The following is an 11,600-nucleotide window of genomic DNA, read 5'->3' as shown; positions in this document are numbered from 1 at the left end:
ATGTGTGTGTATGTGTGTATGTATGTGTGTGTATTGTGTGTGTATGTGTGTGTATGTGTGTATGTGTGTATGTATGTGTGTATGTGTGTGTGTGTATGTGTGTGTATGTGTGTGTATGTGTGTATGTGTGTATGTGTGTATGTGTGTGTATTTGTGTGTGTATGTGTGTGTATGTGTGTGTATGTGTGTGTATGTGTGTGTATGTGTGTGTATGTGTGTATGTGTGTGTATGTGTGTGTATGTGTGTGTATGTGTGTATGTGTGTGTATGTGTGTGTATGTGTGTGTATGTGTGTATGTGTGTATGTGTGTGTGTATGTGTGTATGTGTGTGTATGTGTGTATGTGTGTGTATGTGTGTATGTGTGTGTATGTGTGTGTGTGTGTATGTGTGTGTATGTGTGTGTGTGTGTGTATGTGTGTATGTGTGTGTATGTGTGTGTGTATGTGTGTGTGTATATGCATGTGCCTGTATGTGTGTTCTCCCTTGCCCCACTCCCCTAGATCTTCTGCATTTCTTCCAGAGCAGACACTGACTTGGGTCCCAAGGCAGGAGGTTTCTTCATCTGTGGGTTCCCTCTTCCCAGATTTGTGCAACAATGGAATATAGAGAGAATTTTGGAATCTTGGTTTTCATTTAAAAAAAAAACAAATATAATAAGAATGTTTTCATTTTAATCCCAGGTGCAGGACCATGAGGCTACTCCAGATTGTCCACAGCAGCTGTTTATGATTTGCCCTATGCTCCAGCAGGGGCACGATTTTGCCAGCTGCCGACGGTTTCTGCAATTGTGTGATGTTTAGAATTCTGGGGATTTTTCAGAGGGTGTGTAATTGCTAGGGCTCCGAGAGAGGTGGTGGATTGTTGGTGGGTTGTTGATTGTTAGTTGTTGGTTGTTGTTGTTGTTCGTGGCTCGTTAAGCGGCCATGTACTAAAGAGAAACAACAAGAAGAAATTAGATATTCTGACAGTGAAGTTCAAACTTGCCCCAAGGAACTGAACACCCATAATCATCAGGAAGCAGTCTAATGATAGCATTGCCCCCCTCCCGAACCCCTGACTTTATTCAGGATCTCTTTCCTTTCCTCTCTATCCTTTTTTCTCTCTAATCTAGTGTTGGGTGTTAAAAGGGTGAAAAAAGGGTAGAGAAAGGTCGAAGAAAAAAGAACCCATAAAGTGGCCAAAGACCAGCTACAAGTGACCCCAGATATGGGGCTAACCAGAGTGGGAATTTCATTTCAAATGCTATAGAAAAACTTGCAGGGGATGAAGGATGATTTTTTCCTCCCAAAACACCAGCAAAAAAATTTATTGTGGGTGCTACCTCTGTGATATGCCCCACTTTGCTTCCAGAGGGGATTTTCTGTGTTTTCTATTTCTTCTTCATATCTTCTGTTTTGAAAAGGTTTGAAGAATGGCTGAGCAGTTGGAAAAATTACAGGTGGAGGTGGAAGCGCTTAGGCGGTGAGGAATGCTGGAAAAGAGAAAACAAGAAGGCTCAGTCACAGTGACTGAGCAAGAGAGTAGGAGTTTCCCTCAGAAAGAAAGAGGGAAGGAAACCTTGCCAGAGGGCAATCAGATCAGAGAAAGCCTGAAAGGGTGGGAGGACAGGCTGTGTTTCAAAACAAAGGGTTACCAAAGTGGGAGGAGGAGCTGTCCAAGGTTATCAGATCACCAACAGCTTTCCCAGTAGTCATACAGCATACGCTTGCTAATGGTGGGGAGGAAGGTTATGATGAGGTAGGATGGTGTCCCATAGAAATGTTAGATCCCTCAGTGGTAGAGCGCTTGACTAGCAAGCGCAAGACCCTGGGTTCGGTCCCCAGCTCCGAAAAAAAAGAAAAAATAAAAAGAAATGTTAGATCCAAGGCATTTTTTTTTCTTTAAAGAGGCCATGCTTTCATATGGGTTGCACTCCCCTTATGTGAAATGAATTCTAAATAACTGGGCTACACAAAGTAGAATTACTCCTCAAGACTGGAAGAGATTGGTAACAGCTGTACTCGAGGCTGGTCTGCAGTTGCAATGGTGAACATGGTGGAGGGAGGACGCTGAGAATACTGAACAGTGAAATAGATCATGGGAAATGAATAGAGTCAAAGATCAGTTCCTGGGTGAAAGGTGGTTCTCTGACATACAAGAACAGATTCAATCTGACGCTGCTATTATAGAACAGGGCCAATTAGTGGCTTTAAGAGACACTTAAATAGACAAAAATAAAAGGAGCTTGAGAAATAGTCAATTTTTTTTTTTGACAAAGATTAGTCTCAGCTAGGAACAAAGCCATATCAGACCCTGACAAAAGGAAAGTGTTGCTAGAGACCTTGGCATTTGAAAAACGGGAATACCAAATGTAAGAAAGTTATTAGCCCATCAAAGGCAAGAGCAGCACCTATGGACAAGTGGATAAGGGATAACACCAATATCAGTTCTTTATTTTTATTTATTTATTTTTTTTTTTTTGGAGCTGGGGACTGAACCGAGGGCCTTGGGCTTGCTAGGCAAGCGCTCTACCGCTCAGCTAAATCCCCAACCCCCAGTTCTTTATTTTTAAAAGATTTATTTATTTATTATGTATAAGTAAACTGTCATCTTCTTCAGACACACCAGAAGAGGGCATCAGACCCCATTACAGATGGTTGTGAGCCACCATGTGGTTGCTGGGATTTGAACTCAGGACCTCTGGAAGAGCAGTCAGTACTCTTAACTGCTGAGCCATCTTTCCAGCCCCAGAATTTGGGTTTCCAAACAACAAAACAACAACAACAACAACAACAACAAAACAAAACAACCCCACAGAAATATTCTTGTTTTAATCTCAGGTAGGAGATGGGGGGCTGCTTCAGATCTTCCATAGCGGTTGACTATGATTTGCCTCATGCTCTAGTAGGGACATGATTTTGCCAGCGGCGGATGGTTTCTGTGATTGTGTGATGTTTGGAATTCTGGGGGCTTTTCAGAGAGTATATAAGTGCTGGAGCCCCCAGATAAGTGTTGGGTTGGTGGTAGGTTGTTGGAACAACAAGAAAAAATAGGTATCCTGACAGTGAAGATCAAACTTGCCCCAAGGAACTTAATGCTCCTAATCAACAGGAAGTAGTTTGATGATTACACCACCCCCATTTCTGACCCCTGACTCTATTCAGGATCTCTCTGCTCTCTTCATTATCCTTGTTTTCGTTTTTTTCTCATCTTGTGTTAGGTAGTGGTTGAAAGGATGAAAGGAAGAAGAACCCACAAAGTAGCCAAAGATAAGCTACAATCGAAGGAAGGTTTTTGGAAGAAGTGTGCGTGCATGCGTGTGCACATACAAGCATGCACGCACACACACACAGACATACACACACACAGAGAAAGAGAGAGAGAGAGAGCAAAATACAGATAACACCCCAACATATAACACAAGGGTTTATTTGCACAGCATTTCCATTGGTCTCAGATTGGTAAGGGAATCCAGAGGTGATGTCATAGCTCGAGTGCAAACAACATTACCATTGTATGGGAAACCTGTCCAAATGTCCAAAATGTCCCTGGAAAAGTGGGAGTTGCCTCCAGGAGGAAGACCTCTGGGTTGTACCTCAAGCGATGGTTGTGGCTTTGCCTGCTTTGGCTATGGTCAAACAGAATTAAACTATGAGCAGCAGAGGCGGATCTGGAACGGAAGCTGACACAATTCCCTTCGTGATGCTAGAATGGGAGAACCTCCCAGGCATGATGCTTGAGGTGGGAGGGGAGCGTTAGACAGAAGCAGTACAATAGCCATGAGCTAAACAAATGGGGGCGCTCACAGCAAGGGGAGGCTCCCTTTAGAGCTCAGAGAGGAACTTGAAGAGTGGGAATCAGAGAGAGAAACCGAGAGAAGAGAAAGAGAGAGATAGCTGCTGTGAGTGGATGGAGAGGCAGAACCTCTTCAGGAAGCAGCCTTCAGAACACCTTTCCCAGCACCCTGCTCCACCCCTCTGCCCCCCTGCCACTACCAGGAGTCTCTGAACCTAAATTCCAAGAACAAAGTCAAGATCTGACTTTTAATAACTCCTTAGGGCTGGCAAGAAGTTGTCATATTGCATGATTTAGTTTGGCATAGCATATGGAGGAGTTAGGTACCACGAACTTCTCAACTCTGTTCCTGAGAGAGCTTTGGGGAGGTGTAGCTTGATCCTGGCCTAAAGGTGCAGGCCTGGGAAGGAACATGGATCCTGGGGCATGGTCTCCCTAAGTGTGTACACTCTACTCTTTTAAAAGTTCTCTTCCATTATGGTCGCTCTCTTGTCTGTCTGTCTACCTCTTGCTCTCTGTCTCTGTTCCTTTCTCTGGGTCTCACTCTCAGAGGCTGCCTTCTATGCCCCCAATAAATCTCTTGAGTGAATGCGGTTATGTGGTGTGATCTTTGCAGCTTTGCTTGGCCTGCATCTGCCGAGGTGTTCTTCTGCAGCTAAACCCTAACATGCGGTGGGAATGCGGCCAGGATACTGTGGAAAAAATGAAAAGCAGGTGTTGAGGTTTCTTTGAGTCTTCTGCTGTGTACTGCAAGGCTAAATACTGGCCCACATGGCCTTGTCATCCCTAGGGATGAGAGAGTCCACACATTGACCCAAGTGACCTACGTAACTTTGACCCCCAAGTCATCTCTGATTGGTGAATAAAGACTCCTACAGCGTACAACTGGGCAGGAGAGATATAGGTGGTTCCCAGGCTTGGGGTCTGAGGAGAGACCATGAGGGGAAGAGGAGAAGAAGGTGTAGAGAGGAGAAGTCACTATGGGGCTGGCGAGTTATGAAAACATGGCCATGAGGGCTGGCCAATTGGAGTCAAGAGCCGCTCAGGTGGTTATAACCCAGTTTATTGATAGGGAGGTAAGAATAATAGCTTCCAGGATAGATATCTGCCCAGCACTAGCGCATTAAAGGCCTGTGATAAATATAAAATGTGTCTTTGATCTGGGAACTGAATGATCCAAGGTGGGGTAGAACCCCCAGTTTGAAGTTTAATAGATGCTACAATGAGCAAGAGTCCAGGGGCTGCCATTGGGACTGCCCACCCGTACCTCCCAGAGGACGCCTAATGGCTTTGTCTTTCCTCTTTGACATTCTCCAGATGAGGTGTTGGCAGGAAGACCCCACTTTGAGACAACACTACCCAGTCACTTGACCTCCCCAGTAGCAGAGACAGAAGCTGAAAGGCTCCACAGGCTGAGCCCAGGCAGGCAGAGAACCGGGAGGTGCTGGGCTGGGCTGGGCTAGGGAGGGAGCAGTACATTCCCCAAGTTCACAGGGCTCAGAGGCCAGCTCCCCTGGGCCATCTGGGGAGGGTGGAGGAACGCCCCCCTCCCAGAACTGCTTCCTACCCAGCCTAGTGGTGACTCATAGGAAGCCGAGAAAGACACTGACCACTCACAGCTCAGGGAATTCATGGAGGTCCCAGCTAGCCAGCTTGACGGTCTGGATTTCCACAAGGAGGGCGTCCAACAGGACCCCTGTGACCATGGAAGTGACAGGGCAGCTTTTCTAATCAGAACCTCAGCTATATGTCATGGGAGCTACAGGCCAGGAATCCTGGGTCGGGGTTTCTGGGCATGGCCCTACCTCTGAAGTCTGGGGTTTCTTTCTCCTTTTGATACTCAGATGTCCCATCCAGTCCTGCTCCTGAGCCTACAGAGCAGGAGACTGAGGAGGAGCTGAGGGCAGATGGCCAGGACCCCACCCCAGGAGTCCTCCTGGCCAATCGAATCATAAGGGTTTCATGAAGAAGTCACAAGTCTCCAGAGGCCACTGTTCCCATTTCAATCCTTCCCTTTTGGCTTTTTTGTAAAAACAATGGAAACTCAGGGTGGAGTTTCCTCCTCCAGCTGCTCCATAGTCCTGAAGTGGGAGGGTTGTGGCTGAGGAGGGTGGACAGGGCTGGTTCTGGAAGGAGGGGCCTGGGTAGGGTACCTGGCTCCAGGCCCTGAGGCTTGCTCACACGATGCCTGGCTGTCCAGATGGCCCCGTGTGGCCCAGAGTGTGGGGCTCAGTGTGTGGAAGATTCTGTCCCTCGTGGATCTGGGCCATGATGAGCTGTGGTCTTGAGACCGGAGACTGGCAGGCTGTGCTTGAGACAGTTGAGTCTTTCTCAGCAAACCTAGCTCATTAGGGCCCATGTGCCAAGTACTCCTGGGAACTGAATCCAGGTGGCTGATGCCCTGGGGTCATCTAAAGCTGACTTTTTGCTAACGCTCCTCTTAAACAGTCAGTAAAAGGTGGATACCGTAGTTACTGTAACAGAAGTTCCAGCTTGTTATGCTGACACTCTAAATTCCTAACTAAGGTCCTAAACCCATCTCTCCAAGGCTGCTCACCTGTGCAACTCGAGGTCAGGCACACCTGGCTGTTGCCAGGTAACTGTGGGAGTGGAGCTTGAACAGAAGGCCAACAGTCAGGTCCAGTCTCCAACAGATTGCAGGTCAGGATCCTGGGGAAGACTCTCTAGCTGCAAGGCAAATCAAGGTGGTGTTTCTCCAGACGTGCAGAGCTGAGCATTGCTCGTGGTCTCTGCTTAGACACTGTCCAGTGGGGTTCTAGGGTTGTGTCTGGTTATCTTGAGTGAGTGACGTCACTGGGTTCTGGTTTTGGGGGTAGCCTCAGGTATAGTGGGTTCCTGACTATTTAATTGTGCTCATTACTTTCTTCTGTGGCTCTCTGGGCCATCCCACACTAACTACTGTGAAACATGGCTCTTAGAGACCATGCTTTCTAACTTTTTTTTTTGCTCAGAATCTTGCTGTGTAGCCCAGGCTAGCCTCAACTTCCTGAGAACTGGGATTATAGGTGTATGTCACCAAACTCAGTCTCTGATTGTCTTTCGTCTGCCAGAGAGTAGGACTTGAGCAGAGCGGGCTCTTCATCACCCTGTGCTACCTGAGACTCTGGGGGAAAAAAGCTTCCACAAACAAGGGCAAGATCAGCTTGGTGTGTGTGAGTGTGTGTATGTGTGTGTGTGTGAGAGAGAGAGAAAGAGAGTGTGCCTATATATTTGAGTGTGTACAGTGTGTGCACATGTGTGTTTGTGTGTGTACACATATGTGTATGTGTGCATGTGTGTGTGCATAAGTGTGTGTGAGAGAATGTGCCTGTATGTCTGAGTGTGTGTTCAGTGTGTGCACATGTGTGTTCCTGTGTATATTTATGTATGTGTGCCTGGGTGTGTGCACACGTATGTGTGAGTATGCATACGTGTGTATGTGTGCATAAGTGTGTGTGTGACAGTGTGTGTGCCTGTACGTCTGAGTGTGTACAGTGTGTGCATATGTGTGTTTGTGTGTGCACACATAGTGCATGTGTGTGTGCATAAGTGTGTGTGAGAATGTGCCTGTATGTCTGAGTGTGTATTCAGTGTGTGCACATGTGTGTCCTTGTGTATAGTTATGTGTATGCCTGTGTGTGTGCACGCATATGTGTGAGTGTGCATAAGTGTGTGTGAGAGTATGCCTGTATGTCTGAGTGTGTATGTGTTCAGTGTGTGCACATGTGTGTTCCTGTGTGTGTGCCTGGGTGTGTACACATGTATGTGTGAGTGTGCATAAGTGTGTATGTGTGCATAAGTGTGTGTGAGTGTGTGTGCCCATGTCTGAGTGTGTGCAGTGTGTGCACATGTGTGTTTGTGTGTATATTTATGAGTGCCTGTGTGTGTGTGTGTGTGTGTGTGTGTGTGTGTGTGCAGAGCCCTCCCTGAGGCCTTGCTGGCAACAGATTCATGCCAGCAATAGGAAGTCTGCAGTTAAGAATCCAGGCACTGGGGGCTGGGGATTTAGCTCAGTGGTAGAGCACTTACCTAGGAAGCGCAAGGCCCTGGGTTCGGTCCCCAGCTCCGGAAAAAAAAGAACCAAAAAAAAAAAAAAAAAAAAAAAAGAATCCAGGCACTGAAGGTTGGGAGTCAGAGTTCGTGGGCCAAGCCAGGGCTCCTGCCTGGGAGGAGGGTACATCCCAGAGGACACTCAGACCAGGGCACCACACCAAGCGGGCTCCACCCTTACTCTGCTGCCCCGCAGTCCCACTTCCCCGCAACCCTGCAGCTCAGTCTGAAGTCTGGCCCACTGTACGCTTGCTCTTTGCGTTTCTCATTTCTGTGAACAGATTTGTGGATTCTTGAACAGCAGAAGTTCTAGAACAAGGCCCTTGGTTTAAATGAAGTCTTGGGATCTGTTCTCCTACCTGATCACTACTGTGACAGAGTCATGAGAGGACCTAGGAGAGAGTTCAGTGTCCCACTGAGATGAAGGGCAAACCTGGTCTCTTAAAGGACAGAAAACAAAGGCCCAAAGACATTCAGCCAGGGTCGTGCACCCCCCCAACTCTCACCCCAGTTCGAGATGGAGGACAGAAGTGGTAATCCAGGACACATGGGACATATCACATTTCCCATTTGTCCACTGTGGCTCAGGGACATGACGACACAAACCCATACACACCACACTCACACATATGCTCACCACACATGCACTCATGTACGTATGTACACTCACACACATACATAGCACACTCACATACCCACACACATGCACACCATACACACATTCACACACATGCACACCACACTCACACACACATGTACACCACTCACATTCATACACATGCATACCACACTCACAAAAATTCATGCACACACCACACTCACATACACACATACCCACACACATGCACAACCTACACACATGCACACACATGCACACCATACTCACACATACATGCACACACACACTCCTAACAGGGAGCTTGAGACAGAGGTGGAAACTTTCAGAGGCTTTGGGTCTCCAAAGCCAGCAAGGAGGCTACGGCAGCTTCTGGAGGCCCCAGAAGACAGGGCTCCAGGCTGTGCTCTTTGTTTTTATTAGGGGAAGATCTCAATTAAAATAATTACAGTTCAAAAAAATTGCAGAAGACAGAGGAAGGGGGGGTGTCATTAAGTGTGATGCAAAAGCCTCCGGAGAGCCCAGGTGAACTCTCACCCCGCCCAAACCTCTATTAGCATCTCACTAATTACCACCTGCCCATTGTTCTGAAGAGGAAGAGTCCTTCCCGGGAAGGTGGTGCCACACGCGGCACAGTGGGCCAGCCACGGGCACAGCAGCAACCTTTTAATCAAGTCCCTGGGAGGTTAGACGGCTCCTCAAGGCTGGGAGCTAAACAAAGAAACAAACAATCTTCAGGGCTTGGGGCTGTTTAGGGCCTTCCCCTTGGGCTGTTTGTAATGTCTCCGCTAGCGCCCTCACCCCCACCCCGACCCTCCCTGCCCTCCTGAACGAGGATCAGCCCGGAGGGGGTCTGATGTTTTTCCTCTCTCCTATTGCTTGGCGTGGGCGTGGCCACTCCTCATTAGAAGCTGAGGCGGATGGATGTCAGGGTTTGTAGACCGGGCCTGGATGGTGACTGAAGAAGACTGAAGAGCAGGACTTGGGTCAGGCCATACCGTGTGCGTCTGTCTCCATCAGTCTGGGCGTCAGTTCTTGCCTTCCCAGTCAGTCACCTCCAGATTTTGAGGTTTTTGTGACTTTGACATGTGGGGATCTACAAAATCTAGTGCTCATGGTACACAGGCGGAACATGGAGAACACGGGCTGTTCAGGCCCCTGCTGGGCGGTGATTTGGAAATGACCCAGTAAAGGTCAGAGTCCGTTTTCTTACTTCCTGGCCTAGGAAGCTTCTGCTTGGGCTCGGAAGTCATGACGTCACTCGCGCCTGCGTGTCCCGCAGCAGCAGAGACTTAGTGAAAGGTGGAGGGCACAATTTGTTCCAGGTTTGGAGGTGGGCGAATTTCCTGACCAGGCCCAGCGTCCACCACTTCCTATGGGAGAAAACCATTTGTAATGGAAGCTGACCTTCTCCACTCCTGTGTCCTAGATGCTCTCTCTTTTGGCCTCCTCACCCCTTCACTGGCCTTGCTGCTTTCCGGAGGATGTGCCCTCGCTCAGTGGGGGCTGGGAGAGGTGGGATTCCAGTAGAGGCTGCTGGATCTGAGCCGTAATGCTTACTCATGAAAAACCACACATTTTTAAAAGACTTTTTAGGGCTGGAGAGATGGCTCAGAGGTTAAGAGCGCTGACTGCTCTTCCAGAGGTCCTGAGTTCAATTCCCAGCAACCACATGGTGGCTCACAACCATCTGTAATGGGATCCGATACCCTCTTCTGGTGTGGCTGAAGACAGCGACAGTGTACTCATATAAAATAAATAAATCTTTTTTTTTTTTTGGTTCTTTTTTTCGGAGCTGGGGACCGAACCCAGGGCCTTGTGCTTCCTAGGCAAGCGCTCTACCACTGAGCTAAATCCCCAACCCCGCAAAATAAATAAATCTTAAAAAAAAAAAAAATCAGCACCTTGGCGGGCAGGGGTTGCCTATCTTAAAAAAAATTTATTATTTCATGTGTGTATTCTCCTGGATGTATGTACATGTGTGTCTGGTTCCCACAGAGGCCAGAAGGAGGTGTTAGAACCCCTGAACTAGAGTTACAGACAGTCATGAGTTATGTGAGTGTTGGGAACCGAACCCAGGCCAGCTGTAAGCGCTGTGAGGGCCCACAAGTGCTGACTTCTGTCTTTGCTGAGCTCTGTCGAGCAAAGCTGTGGGCTATGCTATGGAGGGACGGGAGGGTCTTCTGGAATCTGCCCTGTAGTCTCAGTGACCTGGCTAATGGAGAGAGTCCTGCACAGAGCACACCTTTTTTTTTTTTTTTTTTTTTTTGGTTCTTTTTTTTCCGGAGCTGGGGACCGAACCCAGGGAGCACACCTTTTTTTTTTCTTTTTCTTTTTTTTCTCTTTCTCTTTTTTCTTTTTTTCGGAGCTGGGGACCGAACCCAGGGCCTTGCGCTTGCTAGGCAAGTGCTCTACCGCTGAGCTAAATCCCCAACCCCCACAGCACACCTTATAGAGCCAAGCAGCACCATAAGCTGGCTTGGCAGCTGGAGGCCCGCCCCGGATGTGGTACTTAAAACTCATCTTAACTCATCCTGAGGCTTATGCCTTTCATACCAAGAGCCCAGGTCCCCAAAAGGGGCCAGTGAGGAGGAAGGATGCTATTGTAGACGAGAGCATCTCAGAGAGGTTCAGACACATGATTAAGACGCATGATTAACTAACATTCAGAAGCACTGGGACTGGGAATCTTGGTGTCAGGCTTCAGAAGTACCTCCACAGTGCAAAATGGGTTCCCCTCTTCAGAGCCGCCCAACCTGGCCTTCTCCACTCCCGTCCTCCCTGAAGCTCAGAGCTGGGCAGAGAGCTTTGGCTCTCTTCTTAGTTATGGCCTTGCCCTCACAGCCCATTCTACATCTATCCTTTGCAGGTTCGGGTTCTTCCCCCTCTGCTGCAGGGACCCAGTCTCCTCTCCGGCCTTCTGGCTTCCATCCAGCCCTCGGACTCCCTGTGGCAGCCTGAGTTCCTCCCGCGGCACCCAACCCAAAGCCAGCCTGTTTGACCTCTCTCCCAGCCTGCTCTGGCTGTTGGCCGGACTCAATCAACTGATCTTCTACCGTCCACTGTCACTCACCTTGTCTCTACCCGGAGCACCCGCCCTCTTTGGTTGGCTTGGCAACCTCCTATGTGTCTATCACAACCCAGCCTCTGGGTTACCC

At 48.4% G+C, this 11,600-nt stretch overlaps 1 long non-coding RNA gene across 6 annotated transcripts; it reads right to left on the bottom strand.

The window, feature by feature from the left end:
- Window positions 1-648: 648 nt before the first annotated feature.
- On the bottom strand, window positions 649-11,014 carry LOC102546977 (uncharacterized). Of its 6 annotated transcripts, XR_010055894.1 has the most exons (5): window positions 9,441-11,014; window positions 9,018-9,153; window positions 6,334-6,464; window positions 1,324-1,473; window positions 659-930 (listed from the first exon to the last, which is right to left on the bottom strand). It is a non-coding gene; the product is annotated as an uncharacterized LOC102546977 (long non-coding RNA). The 6 variants fall into 6 exon arrangements; XR_010055892.1 differs by lacking the exons at window positions 659-930; window positions 1,324-1,473 and adding an exon at window positions 4,822-6,250; XR_005490562.2 differs by lacking the exons at window positions 659-930; window positions 1,324-1,473 and adding an exon at window positions 4,822-6,081.
- Window positions 11,015-11,600: the final 586 nt, after the last annotated feature.

Source organism: Rattus norvegicus, chromosome 10, assembly GCF_036323735.1.
Source record: "Rattus norvegicus strain BN/NHsdMcwi chromosome 10, GRCr8, whole genome shotgun sequence".
NCBI classification, from domain to species: Eukaryota; Metazoa; Chordata; class Mammalia; order Rodentia; family Muridae; genus Rattus; species Rattus norvegicus.
This window is presented reverse-complemented; position numbering and strand designations above follow the sequence as displayed.